This window comes from Salvia miltiorrhiza, chromosome 6 (assembly GCF_028751815.1).
Source record: "Salvia miltiorrhiza cultivar Shanhuang (shh) chromosome 6, IMPLAD_Smil_shh, whole genome shotgun sequence".
Taxonomy (NCBI): domain Eukaryota; kingdom Viridiplantae; phylum Streptophyta; class Magnoliopsida; order Lamiales; family Lamiaceae; genus Salvia; species Salvia miltiorrhiza.
The window spans coordinates 40,111,597-40,130,731 of NC_080392.1; the positions used below are offsets into that span (position 1 = coordinate 40,111,597).

General features: G+C 38.5%; 1 long non-coding RNA gene across 1 annotated transcript; it reads right to left on the reverse strand.

Annotated features, from left to right (window-relative positions):
• Nucleotides 1-16,781: 16,781 nt before the first annotated feature.
• On the reverse strand, nucleotides 16,782-17,676 carry LOC130989508 (uncharacterized). Its single transcript, XR_009090658.1, has 2 exons — nucleotides 17,608-17,676; nucleotides 16,782-17,007 (listed from the first exon to the last, which is right to left on the reverse strand). It is a non-coding gene; the product is annotated as an uncharacterized LOC130989508 (long non-coding RNA).
• Between the last annotated feature and the right edge of the window lie 1,459 nt (nucleotides 17,677-19,135).

Consider the following 19,135-nt stretch of genomic DNA (forward strand, 5'->3'; position numbering starts at 1 on the left):
AATAATATTTCTATCGCATATAAATTAATAACTTGACTTCGCTAAGTCAGTTATTAAACTGGATAATAAATTATTGAATGCTTCAATAATTCAATTGCGATCATATTACGCAATGGCATCAAATTCAGATTTCTGAGCTGAATTAGTTGATAACTAAACACTGGATTTACCATAACTGAAGATGCAATATAACAATTATTGCAATCACTGATCTTAATAAAAATAAATAAATAAATAAAAGAGCGGGCTACTACACATTTATCTCTCACACACTAACACCTAGAACACACACTCACACGCATAACACCATTTTAGGTTGAAGTTCAAGCTTTTGAGCTCCAATTTGAGCACCGAGACGAGCGCCGATCATCTTTTCGATCATGTATCTAAGTAGGTAAGATCTCTACCTACGTTTTGATGGTTTTATTTTCGATTTTCATCGACGTCGAAAAACGTCGATTCACGACTTTATTTTGAAACGACGTCGGATCGTCGTGAAATTTTAGTATGTTGTTCTTGGGTAGATGTTGAGCATGTTTAATGAAGAGAGTAAGAACGGAATGAACCGTAGCTATGAAACTCACGAGGGCCGCCCGTAATTTCGTCTGTTAGCTTGTCTTTCGATTTTTGTTTGATCGTTTTGACTTGATATTTGTGTTTAGGGGTATGCTAGGATCGTTATATATTAAATTCGTATTTTTCCAAGCACGAAAATTGTATGAGTTTTTAAACCATGATTATTTAAATCCGTGAAGTTTAGGACGTTGCATAATGAATATTATTGCGTATATATGTTCTACGATATCACATGAGCATGCTAGATTAATTTGGGAATTCTTGAGAAATGTTAGAAACGAGAAGCATGAGGACCGAATGGTTTGATGCCCGGATGTGAATATTTGATTTTTATTTGAATGATTTGAGTTTATATATGTGTTTATATTTATTAAATATTGCACGTATAATTTACTTAGATTAATTTGAACACCAAGGTTCAAATTTGATGAAGGCCGTGAGTCATAAGGCCAGAGACGAGCGATGCTCGATTTTAATTGAGTTATTTTGAGCATGCCAATGTGTTTAGAATAATTAAAAATATTTGTATTTAAATTTTTGGAATTTATTTCCATTAAATACAAATTTTATAATTATTCGATGATTTATTAAGTTGAGATATGTGGAGTATGTGAAGTCATGTAAGTGAACTAGCAGTGCATATGAGTTAATGCTATGTTAGTAAGACTATATGAATTATTTGAGTATTTATGAGATGAGCATGATTAGTAAGTTATTGAACTTTTTGAATTGCATGAGAAATGCATATAAAATGGCTAAGTATGAGAAATTAGCATGGATTAGATTTATTAGTTTAAATGAGATAAATAAATTAGAGAAGCATGTTAATTAATTAAAGTTGGAATTTAGTATTTAATTACAAAGTCCGAGATTTAATCGAGAATTATGAGCATGTTAAATTGTTAAGATATAATTTATTATTTGAGTTTGATATCGATTATGTGTCTAAATGGAGTGAGTGTGAGAGTTATGATTAACGCACATAAATATTGGTATCCGACACTCGAACAATTGGTGTCGAGTATAAATGATAGTTTACTGATAAAGAGTTTTGATGATTTTAAATTGTTTGGTTTGCGTTGAAAATATGTCAAGATGTTAAGTTTTGAGTCGAGAGACGAGTTCACGTAGTGAGATTCACGCGTTGAAATCTCGTGGCTGACATTATATATGAATAGGTCATGCCGAAATTTTTAGTGAAATTAGGATTTGAGCATAGTCAATTCTTGTTGACCCGTGACTCAAATACATGCCTAATGGAAAGTTTAACTTTCTAATTGGTTAATTAGACGAGATGAGAGCGAATAGATCTGCTAAAAAAGTGGACTTTTCGATGTGTTAAATATTTCTTTTAGTTGAAGCGCTGCTAATTATAACATAAGGATGTTATAATTAATGAGTAATGACGAGAGATAATAATTGTTATATTGATTAACAACCAAGAGAGATGAACGTTAGAGATACTAATGTTTCATAAAAGAGATTAGATTATTAATCGAGGTTTCTTTTATAACTTCTCACCAATTCTTCATAACGATGAAGGTCCTTTTGGGAAGTAACGACTTGAGGGAGAGAGTGACGTTACTCATTGATACAGAGACACAACGAGGTGGGCTTTCTTAAACACGTATATAGAGATCCCCTGCATGCAGTCCTCTTATACGAAATGAAATGAATGACATGATATAATTGTTAAGTTTCGATTTTATGAAAATGATCAAATGATGAATGGTTCTTTATGAAATGAAATGAAATGAAGGGAATTATTATATGAAGGATATTATATTGAAGTTATTGCATTGCCAAATTTTTGATGTTTTGGCATGTTATCTATCTGCTTGAGATGAAGAATTCGGTCATATGCTAGTGTAGATACTAGTAAGGATTTGTGTACACTGAGGTGGTCGTGAGTCATCGAGCGGGTTGGCCGATCACAGTGCTGCAGAGGGAGGCCTTTTTCTCAGTACTTGATGTTATAACAGATATGATACTTACCTGATGAGAAAAGTCTGCGCAGACAACTTTGAGGAAATGAAAATGAGTTTAGCTAATACAAGGCCTTTCTACAAATTCCTTGTATTATGCATATGAAATGGCAATGACAATATTTATAGCTTTATAAGAATGAGATGTTTGGCATGTGTTCACTGAGTGCTTTTGTACTCAGCTCTGCATATGTTTTCTAAATGTGCAGGTTGAGCTGATGTGGTGATGGTGCTGCAATGAGCGGAGTCTCCAGGGTTGTTAATAAATAGTTAACCTGTCTAGAATATGTCTTCATACATATGTCTAGCTACTTTCCGCTGCAAGATGTTGTTGATTTTATAGTATGTTATGTCATACTTTGAGTCTTAAGAGAATGGTTTCATATGATGTATAACTTGATTAATGATATTAATTAAGTTTTATGATGTCTTTCATAGACTGTTTTCAATTGAGTATTAATGAGTAAAAATGACGAGTTTTATTAAGATGAGTAAGTTTTACGGCTATAAATGACGCCCCTTTTCTTCCCCTTCTTCTTTAACCCCATCCCTAGTCGTGGATCACTCGGCCTAACTATCCCTAGTTAGGGCGGGCTGCGACAGCTAACCAACAATAGAAATTACTCTATTCGTTGTGATTGAAGGGGGCAAGTCCGCTATGATAGCTTGTGGAGTCAATGTGAAGAAAGTGTTGGATGTTCGGATATACATACAATGGCTTAATTAATTTTGCACACTAAGAGCACCGGCAACGCGTTACTCGAGTGGCTACTCGAGTAAGGCGTTGCCTTCGAGTAGGTGCGTTGCGGGGGGAGGTACTCGAGCAATACTCGAGTCTTCGAGTATGCTCGAAGGGGGGAGAGGGAAGGCGCGTGCAATGCACGCGCCCTAATTAAAAAAAAAAGGAAAAATAGATAAATTCGAATTTTGACTGCAATGCCTCGATTTGCGGGCTTTGACCGACCGTTTCCAAATTTTTTTTTTCTTCTTCTCCTCTTTAAAAAACCCCAACTTCTCCATTTTTCTTCACACCTCTTTTTCTCCAATTTTCTTCTCCTCCATTTCTCTTCAAGAATTTTCTTCCGTCATGGATCTACACAACCCTTTCTACGATCCAAATTGGTGCCTCGATCTCTCCTCCGATTATCATCCCGATATGGGAGAAATCAACTTGGAGGAGACCCCGCCCGAGGAGGAACCGGTCAGTGCAGATGTCATATCCTGGCTTTTAATCACTGATTAAAGGCTTAATTATTAATAATTAGGGTTCGGCATCCATTAATAATAAAACTGGTTTGATTTATCTGATGTGATTTTGTAACACCTCGTACTTTTCCTTATGTTGTGAGATATTGTCTTAACACTAATGAGAGTACTGAGATGTCGAGATGTGAGATTATTTTTTTTAAGACTAGATAAGACAGATTGTCTTTTAAATAGAGTTACAAGTGGACAAACCAATGATGGAGTTAGAGTGATGAGATTTGAGAAATGAGTTGAGTTAGAGATGCTGATTGAATTAAGTTGAGATTTTATTTTATTTCCGACTACCAGGAATAGAATTATCGGATATTGAGTTATCAGAGATTGACTGTCCTAATAAGAAAATAGGAATAATGAGTTGGAAATAGAGTCAAGGAAGAAAGAGTGAGAACCCTTGATGAAAAGAGTTGGTCAGAGAGACGTCTAGTTTGTCTGTGTTTGCCGATTGCTTTGATGTGATGTTATGTGAACTTACGTGACTAATTGATTATGTAATTTTTGTTACGTATGTCTTTATGAGCAAATTATTATGATTTTTATTTGAGGACTTTAGCACTTGGAATTTTAATTAAGTTTCCAAAGCAAGTGCGGTTTATTTTTACCAAGAAATCGAATGATGCCGGTTTATGAAAATTTTTCCAAGCATAATATTTTTAAATTATTTTTCCTACGATAAGGAATATTATAATTGAGTGAGTGCACTAATATTAGTGCTATAATTATTTTATTTGGTCACATGAATAATTATGCTATGGTATTTTATTAATGAGTAATATTTCCATAATTATTGTGGTTATTATTAAATCACCTTTCTCACATTATTATTTTATACCTTTGAACATGTGCTTAATTACCCACTTGCCAAGTGGATTGCTTGAGAGAGTGTAGAGATTAGAGAGAGAGACTAAGGCATTTAATGCCATATATTCTCAAAGATTTACAAATCTTTCATAAGATTACCAAATCAATCTATATCTTACAAAGCAATTCTCTCTCTCCTTCTCCCCCACTTTCGGCACTCACTCTCTCTCCCTCATCTCTCACATTTCCTCCATTGTCAACTATTAACGAGACCTTCAAAGCTTCACAAAAGTATGCCAAACACATAAATCACCATCAAAATCTTACCTAAACACCTCCTATCTACTTGAATCCAAGAAGATAATTGAAGATTGGTTTCGAAGGTAGAAAGAGAAAGTGTGAGTTTTGGTGTAAGTTTGGGTAAGTGATCTTTAAATCCATAGATATAACTTGTATGACGATATATGTGAGTATTTATGGAAGATTGAAGCAAGAAAATCACCCCTTCTTTTTTTCCCCAATTTTCGAAAATTATGGGTCTCAACCCTTCAAAAAAATTTCTTTTTCTTTCCTTGATTTGAGGTGAAAAATGAGATCTATGTGATGTTTGGTGAGGATTAATATGTGTTGTGAAAGGCTATGCCTTGAGATGTGAAAGTTGGATGAGTTTAGTTTACCCAAAATTTGGGAATTTGTGAGTTGATGTGTTAAGTGATGAATTGATGATGAAAATGAGTCTATGTGATGTTTATGATGATAAAATTTGGGATATGTGTATCTATGCCCTAATTTGTAAATTGATGGATTATATGTGAGTTTAAATGGTTAAAATTGATAGACCTATGATTAGATTAAAGTTTCATGTGTGTTTATAAAATTTCAAGGAGTTTAGTTTAATAAAAATTAGGACCTTTTGCCTATGTGCTATTTAAGTGATTTTGGTTTAAGATATATGTAATTGAGCATGAAATTAGTGTTTATTTATGTTTGATTAAGTCTTTTGTTGGCTAAGTAAAATTTGGACTTAGTTTAGTTTGTATGATTAAAGAGGATCTATGTGTGTATAATGAGTTATATGATGTATGAGGTCATTTATGAATGATTGAGTAATTTTGAGCATGAAATGAGAAGAGAATTAAAATGATGCGTTCGTTGAAACGTTTTCCTTGAAATTTGAGCTTAAGATGTAAGAGGAGAATCAATTTGAGTTATGATGAGTATTATGTTGTACTTGAATGTTTTTTAGTACTATAAGTGTTTAAAATAAGCTTTGATGAGTTTTCTTTGAAGGAATGTTGAGTTGAGCATGTTTGCTTGTGTGATTGAGTTCGGAGTCATTTTTCGCGATGCACTGAGTCACCTTTTCCAGCATCTTTCCCTAACGTTTTGGAACCCAAATTTTTATTGCTAATACATGAGTGTCTTAGATATGTAACCACCAAATTTCAGACCTTTTTGACAACGTTTACTATTTTTCAAAAATCAAAGCTTTTGATTGCCAAAAACTACCGAATATGGTAGACTATAGTAAAACAGTCATATCTCCTAAAATACTTGGTTTTGTTTATCCTACTTTTTTTTAAATGAAACTAGACTCAAAGAGGTTTCTTTTGGTATAGGGTACGACTCCAATGGAGTTCTGTACCGAGTCTGGTGAGGTTTTGAAATCGAGTCAGTGCAGAGTGAAGTTTGTTTTTGACTTGTCTATGTGTGAATTTAATATGCTTATGTGTTTATGCTTGTTTATGTGCTTGATTGCTATGAGTTTGATCCGAGTTGAGTGTTAAGTCGAGAGTAGGACTTATGAATCCTTAGAAGTTGAGTATACCTAGGGATTGAGTTTTATTGGGTAAATAGACGTTGAGTGAGAAGTTATAGTTTGAGACGAGTTTGGTTTTAGTAAATGAGTTTCTAAGTGAGGTTTATCTTATTTCATGAACCACTCCGACGTTGTGACATCCGAAGATACGAGCAGAGGACAGAGGTAAGATCGCCCAAGTACTACGAGAGTAAGCTAAGTTTGTCAGGTGGGCATTACTTTTATTATTACGTATATAGAGATCCCATGCGTGACGTAGGCCTCATATACGAATATATGTGCATGTTATGTTTTAACTTTTTATTCAGCTTTTATGAAATGCTTATATGTTCAATGCCCATTATGAAAATGAAAATGTTTATGAAAACGAAACGTTTATGAAATGATTGACTGCCAAAAATGTTTATGTTTTTATATGTATCCTATCTGTGTTGGTTCGCCAACTTTAAAGGAAATCCAATTGGGATCCTATGCTAGACAAAGGTCGCTAGCTAGGGTTAACGTGTACAATCATGGAGACCGCGAGTCGCTTGCGACCGGTCTTGGCGTCCGTGGTAAGGAGGCCTCCTTCCCGGCGCGTGACAGAAAGGACAGATATGGATCATATAGACTGAAAATAGGATGGCCATCCAACTTTATGAAAATGAAAGAAATGTTTTAGTAAGCACACGCCCTTCAAGAAAACCCATGTGTGTTACTGATTGGTAGTTCAATTTATATATGTATGCATGTTGTATTTTCGGCTATGCCACTGAGTATTTTTATACTCAGCCCTGCATGTATTTCTAAATGTGCAGGTTGAGCAGGCGATGGAATGGATTGGTGTTGAGCGGATTCCCTTTTGATGGATATGTAATGAAACATTGAGTATGCATCTCCATATGCATAACTCACACGTTTTTCCGCTGCAAACACTCTGAAATTGTTATCGTATTGTGGAATTTATTACTCATTCATTTTGTTTAACTTTCACTTGGGTTTAGTCGTTATGGCATAATCGTTTGTAAATTACCCAAGCGGTTATATATATGTATATCACTAGTTTGTTGTTATTAATGTTGGTTGCTTAACAAATCCCCTTTAATTTCTGTTTCTTATTGTTCACCCCAAGTCATAACCCCGGTGTAACAACCCGCTCTTTTATATTTATTTAAGTCCAGTATTGCGTGTTTATTAATCTATCTTTTAGTAAATGAAACGCTTTATGAATTCCAACTATGATTCTGAATTACGTAATTTGGAAACAGAGTCGCTACACTAGCAGTATGCATTTATTTATCTTCGCGTGTTTAAGACCGCGACGTTAATCTTTGAATCAATGAATGATTATTATTCAAGGTTATAACCAACTTAGCGAAGTTGTGTTATTTATTAATCAAGATGGAGGTTATTTATATTTATTCATACAGTTCCTTAAGTCGTGAATTTTTTTCGACTTTGTAGCTAATTAAATCTACGGATTTAATTTAGGTATCCGAATGACGACCGAATTAAATTTATGGATTTAATTTAGCAATCTACCGATTTTACAATACAATTAAATATCGAAAAGCAGAGTATTTAGTCGACCAGTATTTTTTTTAGCTGCAAGTGAACGATAATACAAGTACAGAACAACCAACACTGAAGGATTTTTGAGATCACATCACAACTTTTCAAAAGAAAATGAAAAAGGGAGAGGTACTCCCTATGCTTACACATCTGCCAACAACCCAAAGACTAAGGAAAAGAAGAAAAAAAAAAAAACAAAAGAAGGGAGGGGACGTTTGGGCTGAGACAGCTGCTGCTACAGTGCCCAACAGCTACTGCTACAGTTCCCCGCAGCCTCCTCTGCAGCTACACACTAGGCTGTCATCTCAGCCACTCTACACTGCAGCTACACACTAGGCTGTCATCTCAGTCACTCTACAACCATACTCCTTCCTTTAGCACACTCAAGTGCACACCAACCAAGCCTTCTAGTTTAACTCCACGCTTCACTCCTCAAACCACCACTTTCTCCATTCAACACTTAGCAGCAACAGCAGGAATCTGCACTCCTTCTCTGCCAAGCATTCTCAAGGTAAGCTTGACTTCAATGCTCTACCTTCTTCCATGATTCCATCTGCATTAATGCAAAGACCAATTTCATTATTTCAGAACACCTGCGGTTTTGTTAATTCACTGCAACCTCCAACCAAGCATCATTCAAGGTATTTCATGCTATCTCAGTTCACTCTCTTCATATACATATATCACATCCCAGTAGAGCATGCTTTATATATTAGAAATGCAGTAGATAATGAGCATGACCACCTTCATTATGTTAAGTTTTTCCACCTCATGTGAAAGCCCACAACTTTTGACAAAAGTTGCGGATGAATAATTTGAAAGTTTGAAGCAGCAAAAGTTTGACAGATTTTTTCAGCAATTGGAAGTCAACAATTGCGGCCATAAAGTTCAACAATTTGCAGCTCAGATCTCCTATAAATTGAGCTCATTCTGCAGAAGGAAAGTGTGCAGAAGTGCGAGAGGTGTGAGGCAAAACAAGAGAGAGTTTGGTGAGTGCATTTTGAGAGAAGAAAATTGTGAGGAAAAATCATAGGATTTTTTATCTCTTAAAATAGTAGCTCAGTCCTCTTGTGTTTTCCAAGTTATTAAACTTGAGATTTGTGTTTCCCCTATTTTGTGTAGGGAGAATTTTGTAAGCCTACTATATACATAGTGGAAGATTTCTAGACTACGGTCTCGTGGTTTTTCCCAATTTGGGTTTTCCACGTAAAAATTCTTGTCTCATATTTTCTTATATTTTGCACCAAATATTTTTTCTTGGTTTGGATCCCATTTTGTAATCCAGCAAGAGGGAAAAGAATTATCCTGGTTCCGCTGTGCAAGTGTCATTTATTTGGACACTCGTGAATATTTATTCACCACTTTTCCCAACAAGTGGTATCAGAGCCACCTTGGTTCTGAGGCGGATTAAAAATGGAGGAATCGTCGTCGCTTGGTGGTATGTTCAAATTGAACGGATCAAATTACTCAATTTGGAAGCCAAGCATGTTGGATCTTCTCTATTGTAAGGATCTCTATTTGCCCTTACATGGAGATGATGCCAAACCAAAGGATATGAGTGATGATGAATGGCTCATCATGCACAGGAAAATAGTTGGTTACGTCCGGCGCTTCATTGAACACAGTATTTTTCATCATTTTGCTAATGAGGAAAAAGCTGACGTTCTTTGGAAGAAAATGGAAGCTATGTTTGAAAGGAAAAATGCTTTAAACAAAGCTTCCATCATCAGAAAAATCGTTCGCTTGCGATATGCGGAGGGTGCCAACATGACGGAGCACCTCAATGCATACCAGGGTCTTATCAACCAATCCACCAACATGAAGATTTCTCTTGATGATGAAGTCGTAGCTTTATTGCTACTCAGTTCGTTGCCGGACAGTTGGGACACTCTTGTAGTGTCAATCAGCAACTCGGCTCCAGGTGGAGCACTGACCTTGCAGATGGTCAAAGATTGTCTTCTTAATGAAGAATCCAGAAGAAAAGATCAAGAACGTTCTTCTGAGACAAAGGCGATGATTGCTGAAAACGGAGATCGAGGGAGAAGTAAAAGTAAAGGCTCTCAATACTCGAGAGATAAATCCAGGGGGAAGTCTAAACCCAGAAAAGACTTCAAATGCCATTATTGCGGTGGTCCAAACCACTATGAGAGAGACTGCAGAAAGAAGAAAAGAGATCAAGCGCGTGGAAATAATGAAAAAGCTGAGAATGACACAACAGCAGTTGCAACTGATGGCGATGTTGTCGTAGTTTGCGATGATGCTCTTGTGAGTTCGTCATGCCAACAAACAGACTGGATCGTTGATTCGGGTGCATCATATCACATTACACCACATCGTGATATGTTTGCATCCTACACCGGTGGCAGCTTTGGCAAAGTCAGAATGGCCAATCATGGTGTGACAGAAGTTGCTGGTATAGGAGACATTGTCCTGCTTACTGACACTGGATGTAAGCTTATCTTAAAAGATGTCTGACATGTTCCTGATATCAGACTCAATATTATTTCCACTGGCAAGCTCGACGATGATGGCTACATCAACCATTTCGGCGAAGGAAAATGGAAGCTAATCAAAGGCTCTCTAATTGCAGCAAAGGGTAGAAAGCAAAATTCTCTCTACATGATGCATGCAACGTTGTCCAATGGAGAGGTGAATGCAGTCGTCAAAAATTCCTCCATTGAGATATGGCATAAGAGGCTTGGGCATCTGAGCCAGAAAGGTCTGGAGATCTTGGCTAGAAGAAGCCTCATCCCTGAGGTTAAAGGAATGCACTTGGAAACCTGTGTTGATTGTTTGGCCGGAAAACAACACAGAGTTGCATTCAAGAGCTTCTCTCCCTCAAGAAGAGCTCAACCTCTTGATTTGGTGCACACAGATTTGTGCTACATGAAAGACAGAACTCTTGGTGGCGCACTATATTTCGTCACTTTCATTGACGATTTTTCGAGAAAAGTCTGGTGTTTTGCTTTGAAAACCAAAGACCAAACGTTGGAGGTCTTTAAGAATTTTCAAGCAAAAGTCGAGAGACAAACAGGAAGGAAACTGAAGTGTGTTCGTGCAGATAACGGCGGTGAGTACCAAGGCCCGTTTGAGCAACACTGCAGGAACCATGGTATCAAGCTTGAGAAAAGCGTCCCAAAGACCCCTCAACATAATGGCGTGGCAGAAAGGATGAACAGAACAATTTGTGAGAGAATCAAATGCATGCTGTCGCACTCCAAACTGCCAAAATCCTTTTGGGGTGAAGCTATGAGGACCGCAGTTGACTTGATCAACCTTTCTCCATCAACTCCTCTGGGTGGTGACATTCCAGATAGAGTTTGGTCAGGGAAAGACGTGTCTTACAAACACTTGAGAGTGTTTGGCTGCAGGGCTTTTGTTCACATTCCAAAAGATGAGAGATCCAAGCTTGATGATAAAACCAAACCATGTATCTTCTTGGGATACGCTCATGAAGAGTTTGGTTATAGATTATGGGACCCAGTTAATAGGAAAGTCATCAGAAGCAGGGATGTTGTATTCCTTAAAGATCAAGTTCCTGATGATGCGAAGGAAAAGCCTGAATCTAATTCAGAAGTTCCTGTCAACTTAGATCCAGTTCCTTCACCGACACTCCAGAATTACGGGGGAGATACCCAATCGGAGCATGGTGATCCGGTTGATGATGAAGCAGGTGACGATCAGACTCCACCTGTACAAGATGATGTCCCTCCAGTCAGAAGGTCTACCAGAGAAAGACAACCTTCTACCAGATATAGCCCACATGAGTATGTAATGCTCACTGATGGAGGAGAGCCACAGAGTTTTGTAGAAGCCATGGCGCATGACCAAAAGGAGAAGTGGTTAGAAGCCATGAAGGAGGAGATGAACTCCTTAGTTGAAAATCACACCTATGACTTAGTGAAGTTGCCAGCCGGCAAGAGATCGCTGAAAAACAAGTGGGTCTACAGATTAAAGGCTGAGGAGAACAGCTCACAACCAAGGTACAAGGCGAGACTGGTTGTGAAGGGTTTCAGTCAGAAAAAGGGTGTTGATTTTGAAGAGATTTTCTCACCAGTGGTGAAGATGTCTTCAATCAGAGTGGTGCTCGCGATTGCTGCCAGTTTGGACCTGGAGATCGAGCAACTTGATGTGAAGACTGCATTTCTGCATGGAGATTTAGACAAAGAAATCTACATGGACCAACCTGAAGGTTTCAAAGTCAAAGCAAAAGAGAACCTTGTATGCAGGTTGAAGAAGAGCTTGTACGGCCTGAAACAAGCTCCCAGACTATGGTACATGAAGTTTGAGTCCTTCATGTCAACCCATGGCTACAACAAGACCACCTCAGATCACTGTGTTTTCTTCAAGAAGTTCACAGGAGGTGAATTTATCATATTGTCAGTCTACGTTGACGATATGTTAATTGTAGGCCATGATGCCAGCAAGATTGATAAGCTGAAGAAAGAGCTAAGCAAGTCTTTTGCGATGAAAGACTTAGGCGCGACTAAGCAGATCCTTGGAATGAAGATCTTCAGGGATAGGAAGAGCAAGGAGCTCTGGTTATCTCAAGAACAATATATTGAGAAAGTTCTTGAAAGATTTAGAATGAGCAAGTCGAAGCCAGTCGCCACTCCACTTGCGGGTCATATGAAGCTAAGTTCAGCACAATGCCCGACAAGTGAGACAGAAAAGGAAGAACTGCAAAAGATTCCATATGCTTCTGCGGTGGGGAGTTTAATGTATGCTATGATATGCACTAGACCTGACGTCGCTCACGCAGTTGGTGTGGTTAGTCGATTTCTCTCAAACCCAGGAAAAGAGCATTGGACAGCAGTGAAATGGATATTTCGGTACCTGAGAGGTACTTCTAAACTTTGTCTGAAGTTTGGTGATAACCATATTCTACTTGAAGGATATGTGGATGCAGACATGGCTGGTGACATAGATTCCAGGAAATCCACATCTGGATACCTGATGAGACTTGCAGGGGGAGCTATCTCGTGGCAATCGAAACTTCAAAAATGCGTGGCATTATCCACAACGGAAGCTGAGTACATTGCTGTGACGGAAGCTTGCAAAGAGGTGTTGTGGTTGAAGAAGTTTCTACAAGTTTCTGCAGAAGGAAAGTGTGCAGAAGTGCGAGAGATGTGAGGCAAAACAAGAGAGAGTTTGGTGAGTGCATTTTGAGAGAAGAAAATTGTGAGGAAAAATCATAGGATTTTTTATCTCTCTTAAAATAGTAGCTCAGTCCTCTTGTGTTTTCCAAGTTATTAAACTTGAGATTTGTGTTTCCCCTATTTTGTGTAGGGAGAATTTTGTAAGCCTACTATATACATAGTGGAAGATTTCTAGACTACGGTCTCGTGGTTTTTCCCAATTTGGGTTTTCCACGTAAAAATTCTTGTCTCATATTTTCTTATATTTTGCACCAAATATTTTTTCTTGGTTTGGATCCCATTTTGTAATCCAGCAAGAGGGAAAAGAATTATCCTGGTTCCGCTGTGCAAGTGTCATTTATTTGGACACTCGTGAATATTTATTCACCACTTTTCCCAACACATTATTCACATAGAATAGAGTAATACAGATAGACATAGCAAACCACATTCGAGTATAGGATTTACGGCCCTCTTATGGACAAGATTAAAACTTAGCTTCTAGAGGAGTGGGGCTACTGCCCTGCTCAGAGCTTGAGGACGACGCAGTATCGAAGCTTCCGGCGCGGCGCCGGAGCTCAGGGAAACGATAGAGGCGTTAAACTTTTCCCTGCTCGACGGATACCGTACAACAGCAACGGCGGAGCTCTCGTCGGGGCTTCCTCAAGGAAGGAGGACGGGAGCTGGCGTCAGAGGGACGCAAAGACAGCGGCGTCGCTCGCGAATCTCGCTGCGGCGGCGGCGGATCGAGACCCTGGCTGTTCGCCGGCCTCCCTACAGCAGTGGCTCGGTGCTTGGCAGCAGTTTCAGGCGAGAAGCTCGCCTTGGTGCTCCACGATTTGTTAAGACGAGAGAGTGAGAAAAATATGATGAGGACTGTCGCCGATTCGGGAGGAAGAACGATGACTAGCAGTCGCCGGATGTACAATGTCCACGGCGAATGAGAGATCGACTCTCGTCGGGTTACAGAAGCAGCGGCGTCGCGGAGGAAGGCGGCGGCCGCTCACCGGTCTTTCAGTTGCAGCGGCAACGTTCACGAAGGAAGAGAACTGGGGCTCCTCCTTTCAGTCGAGTGAGAGGAAAATCGAAGGAGAGGCGACGAGGGAGCAGACCGGCGTCGGGGTCCGGAGCGACGCCGGCCTCGCCGGCGACTGGAACGGCCAGGACGCGGGGCGGCGACGGCTGGATTGAGAGAGGAAGAGAGAGAAAGGCGTCTGATTTGAAGAAAAATGAGGAATCGTGAGTTTGGGGAAGAAAAGAGAGGATTGGGCTTTTATTTTTTTTTCCTTGGGCCTAATTCTTTCAAAACCTGATTGTGCTTCTATAATTATTTAAAATGGACTTTGGCTTTTTATTAATTGGGCTCCTACTTGTTAGTTGTTTTAAGTCCAATTAAGATTTATTTAGTTAAGCCCAATAAGAATTATTAATTTAAGCCCTCATTATTAATCCTAATTATATTTAATTAGTGTTTAATTTTAAAACTTACTAATTATTAGTTGGTAAGTGAGTTAGACTAATTCAAGATGAGTGGATTATTAAGATTAACTATCCGATTTCATAAGACGAGCTTTAATCCAATAGTTGGATTAATAATTAAAGGAATATGAGCCATGCATAATTACATTACGCATCCTCATTTATTTGAGAATTTCTTTGAGTTAAAATCTTGTTTTATTTTCTCATATTAAAGGTCAAGCACATGAGTTTAAGGTTTAGTCGTGAGTCTCTACTACCAGGTGGGCTTTCTTACGTATAAACTAAAAAAATATATATTAGAATTGCTAAGACTTTATGTTTATGAATTTAAATGATATTGTCAATGCCTAAATGCTTTATGTTTTATTATTAATTGCCTATCTGATGTTAATCGAATTCGGATTCTGGATGGACCGCAAATCCCTTCGGAATTAGTGTACACCTTTGTGATTGTGAGTCATCTAGCGGGTTGGCCGATCATAGTGTCCGCAGAGGGAGGCCTCCCTCTCGGCACGAGTTACTGATATGGTGATTAATGATGTAAAATGCATGTGCGGGTTATTGATGAAAGAATTGATAATATTTTTGGTAAATACGAGTCTTTAAACGAAAACCCTCGTATCTTACTACTGTTGAAAGGCTTGACAATAAAATATTATGCATGTATGTAAATTTCGGCAAGTGTCCACTAAGTACTCCCGTACTTAGCCCTGCATGTATTTTTAAATGTGCAGGTTGAGCTGTGATCGAGGATGTAGTGTGCAAGCGGAGCTTTTGTCAATTTAGGACCAGAACCTCAGAGTGGAGTATATGTCTTCATACATATACTCAAGTTGTTGTTATTCCGCTGCGAACACTGATTTTGCTAAGACATTATGTTATTTGTCAAAACAATATGTATTATTTAACAATGTACTCAAACTCGTTGAGTACCCCTTTTGGATAATATTATGTACGGTCCCCTTTTGGCCTTCGTTAAATTCTAGTTAATTTTAATTGTTTCCCTTATACAAGTCGAGTCATCAAGAAGCTAAACATGCCCCTTTTCTAATCCCGCTCCTAATTCCCCTCCCCTAGTCGCGTTTTCCCCGAATTTGCTATCCTTAGCAAGTGCGGTCGTGACACCCGGTTAACCCGTCATTGGGATAGTGGGCTGTGACAGCAGAGCAGAGTGCCTCCAATCCAAAGAAGGGCAGTCGGAGGAAGGAGATGGCCACCAAAATCAAGCACGACAAGGAAGCAAAGATCCGTCATACTTATCTTCCCGAGCATACAGATCTCATCGTCCAATTTTGGGCGGAGGAGACCAACGACGCGATCCGTGGGACGGATCAGAAGGGGGAGGCGTATTGGGGCCGAATCCGCGCACGTGTGAACCCCATACTCGGCGTCTACCTTAAGATCAAGCAACTTCAAGGCCACTGGTCCCGGGTGAGCGTGGATGTGCGTCTCTGGGAAGCTATTTGGGTGGAGACGCGCAACAATTGGCTCTCCGGTCATTCGGATGATATGCTTCGTGACAAGGCCCAAATCCTCTTCAAGGCTCGAAGCCCACAAAGGGCCTCCTTCAATTTCTGGAACGCGTGGAAAGTTCTTCGGAACAATCCCAAGTTCAAGTCGATGTACCTCGTTGGAGACGTGCATGCCTCCAAGAGGACAAAGACCACGGAAGAGGGCGGCTTCACCACCTCGGCGTCGGGCAAGGAGATCTCTTCTTCCCGGCCCATTGGCAACAAGGCGGCGAAGGCTGCAAAGGGGAAAGGGAAGGCAGCAGCGTCGCATACGAGCTCGGAGCCTCCACCGGAAATAGTGGAGAGGTTGGACAAGTCCGACCAGCAGATGAGGGCATTCACCGCCCAGTACCAGCGGAGGAACGATATCAGGGAGAGGGAGCTCGATATGCAGCTCCTGAACGCGGATACGACGCACATGACGGACGCACAAAGGGCATTGCACGCGTCCATGGTCGTCGACGTGCTCAGGCGTCGTGGTCTAGACTAGGTGTCGTAGCCCGCCCTAACTAGGGATAGTTAGGCCGAGTGATCCACGACTAGGGATGGGGTTAAAGAAGAAGGGGAAGAAAAGGGGCGTCATTTATAGCCGTAAAACTTACTCATCTTAATAAAACTCGTCATTTTTATTCATTAATACTCAATTGAAAACAGTCTATGAAAGACAACATAAAACTTAATTAATATCATTAATCAAGTTATACATCATATGAAACCATTCTCTTAAGACTCAAAGTATGACATAACATACTATAACATTAACAACATCTTGCAGCGGAAAGTAGCTAGACATATGTATGAAGACATATTCTAGACAGGTTAACTATTTATTAACAACCCTGGAGACTCCGCTCATTGCAGCACCATCATCACATCAGCTCAACCTGCACATTTAAAAAACATATGCAGGGCTGAGTACAAAAGCACTCAGTGGGCACGTATGCCTAGGTATAAAAATACATGCTTCAAAACTGTAAATTGTCATGCCATCATAAACAGTACAACAAGGGAGTTTTTCGCTAAAAAGGCCAAAGCTTACTAAATTCATTTGTGATTCTTAAAGTTCGTCTGCAGACTAAGTTCTCTTGTAATCTATCATATCTGGAACTTTGTGCCGGAGAGGTGGCCACCTCTCACGGTCACTTGACCGGCCAACCCGCTAGATGTCTCACGGTCACTGGTGTACACTAGCCCTGGTAGGATAGCTATCAACTGCTCAAGACCCGAATTCGATTACATAACTGGCAAAGCCACATCAGATAGATATCATACTAAAATTTAAACATTTATGGCAAGACAACAATTGAAATATTTTCCAGTTCAAAGATTTGTAACGAAATAACTTGTTCAAAGGTAACATTAAACTCGTTTGATAGATATATAAAACTGAAATTAACAGTTAAATCATCTCATGCATTCATTCGTATAAGAGGCCTGCTACACGCAGGGGATCTCTATATACGTATAGTAAAAGTAATGCCCACCTCGTTGTGTCTCTGTATCAATGTGTAACGTCACTCTCTCCCTCAAGTCGTTACTTCCCAAAAGGACCTTCATCGTTATGAAGAATTGGTGAGAAGTTATAAAAGAAACCTCGATTAATAATCTAATCTCTTTTATGAAACATTAGTATCTCTAATGTTCATCTCTCTTGATTGTTAATCAATATAACAATTATTATCTCTCGTCATTACTCATTAATTATAACATCCTTATGTTATAATTAGCAGCGCTTCAACTAAAAGAAATATTTAACACATCGAAAAGTCCATTTTTTTAGCAGATCTATTCGCTCTCATCTCGTCTAATTAACCAATTAGAAAGTTAAACTTTCCATTAGGCATGTATTTGAGTCACGGGTCAACAAGAATTGACTATGCTCAAATCCTAATTTCACTAAAAATTTCGGCATGACCTATTCATATATAATGTCAGCCACGAGATTTCAACGCGTGAATCTCACTACGTAAACTCGTCTCTCGACTCAAAACTTAACATCTTGACATCTTTTCAACGCAAACCAAACAATTCAAAATCATCAAAACTCTTTATCAGTAAACTATCATTTATACTCGACACCAATTGTTCGAGTGTCAGATACCAACATTTATGTGCGTTAATCATAACTCTCACACTCACTCCATTTAGACACATAATCGATATCAAACTCAAATAATAAATTATATCTTAACAATTTATCATGCTCATAGTTCTCGATTAAATCTCGGACTTTGTAATTAAATACTAAATTCCAACTTTAATTAATTAACATGCTTTTTAACGAGGCTCGGCCCTTAGTTTGCTTTTCTTGTGCTTCCAAGGGTTTTAGGTTTCCCCTTTTCCTTTTTAATAAAATCGTATTTTAAAAAAAAAATCTTGAAAAAAAAAATTTATTTATCTCATTTAAACTAATAAATCTAATGCATGCTAATTTCTCATACTTAGCCATTGTATATGCATTTCTCATGCAATTCAAAAAGCTCAATAACTTACTAATCATGCTCATCTCATAAATACTCAAATAATTCATATAGTCTTACTAACATAGCATTAACTCATATGCACTGCTAGTTCACTTACATGACTTCACATACTCCACATATCTCAACTTAATAAATCATCGAATAATTAGAAAATTTGTATTTAATGGAAATAAATTCCAAAAATTTAAATACAAATATTTTTAATTATTCTAAACACATATTGGCATGCTCAAAATAACTCAATTACAATCGAGTATCGCTCATCTCTGGCCTTATGACTCACGGCCTTCATCAAATTTGAACCTTGGTGTTCAAATTAATCTAAGTAAATTATACGTGCAATATTTAATAAATATAAACACATATATAAACTCAAATCATTCAAATAAAAATCAAATATTCACATCCGGGCATCAAACCATTCGGTCCTCATGCTTCTCGTTTCTAACATTTCTCAAAAATTCCCAAATTAATCTAGCATGCTCATGTGATATCGTAGAACACATATACGCAATAATATTCATTATGC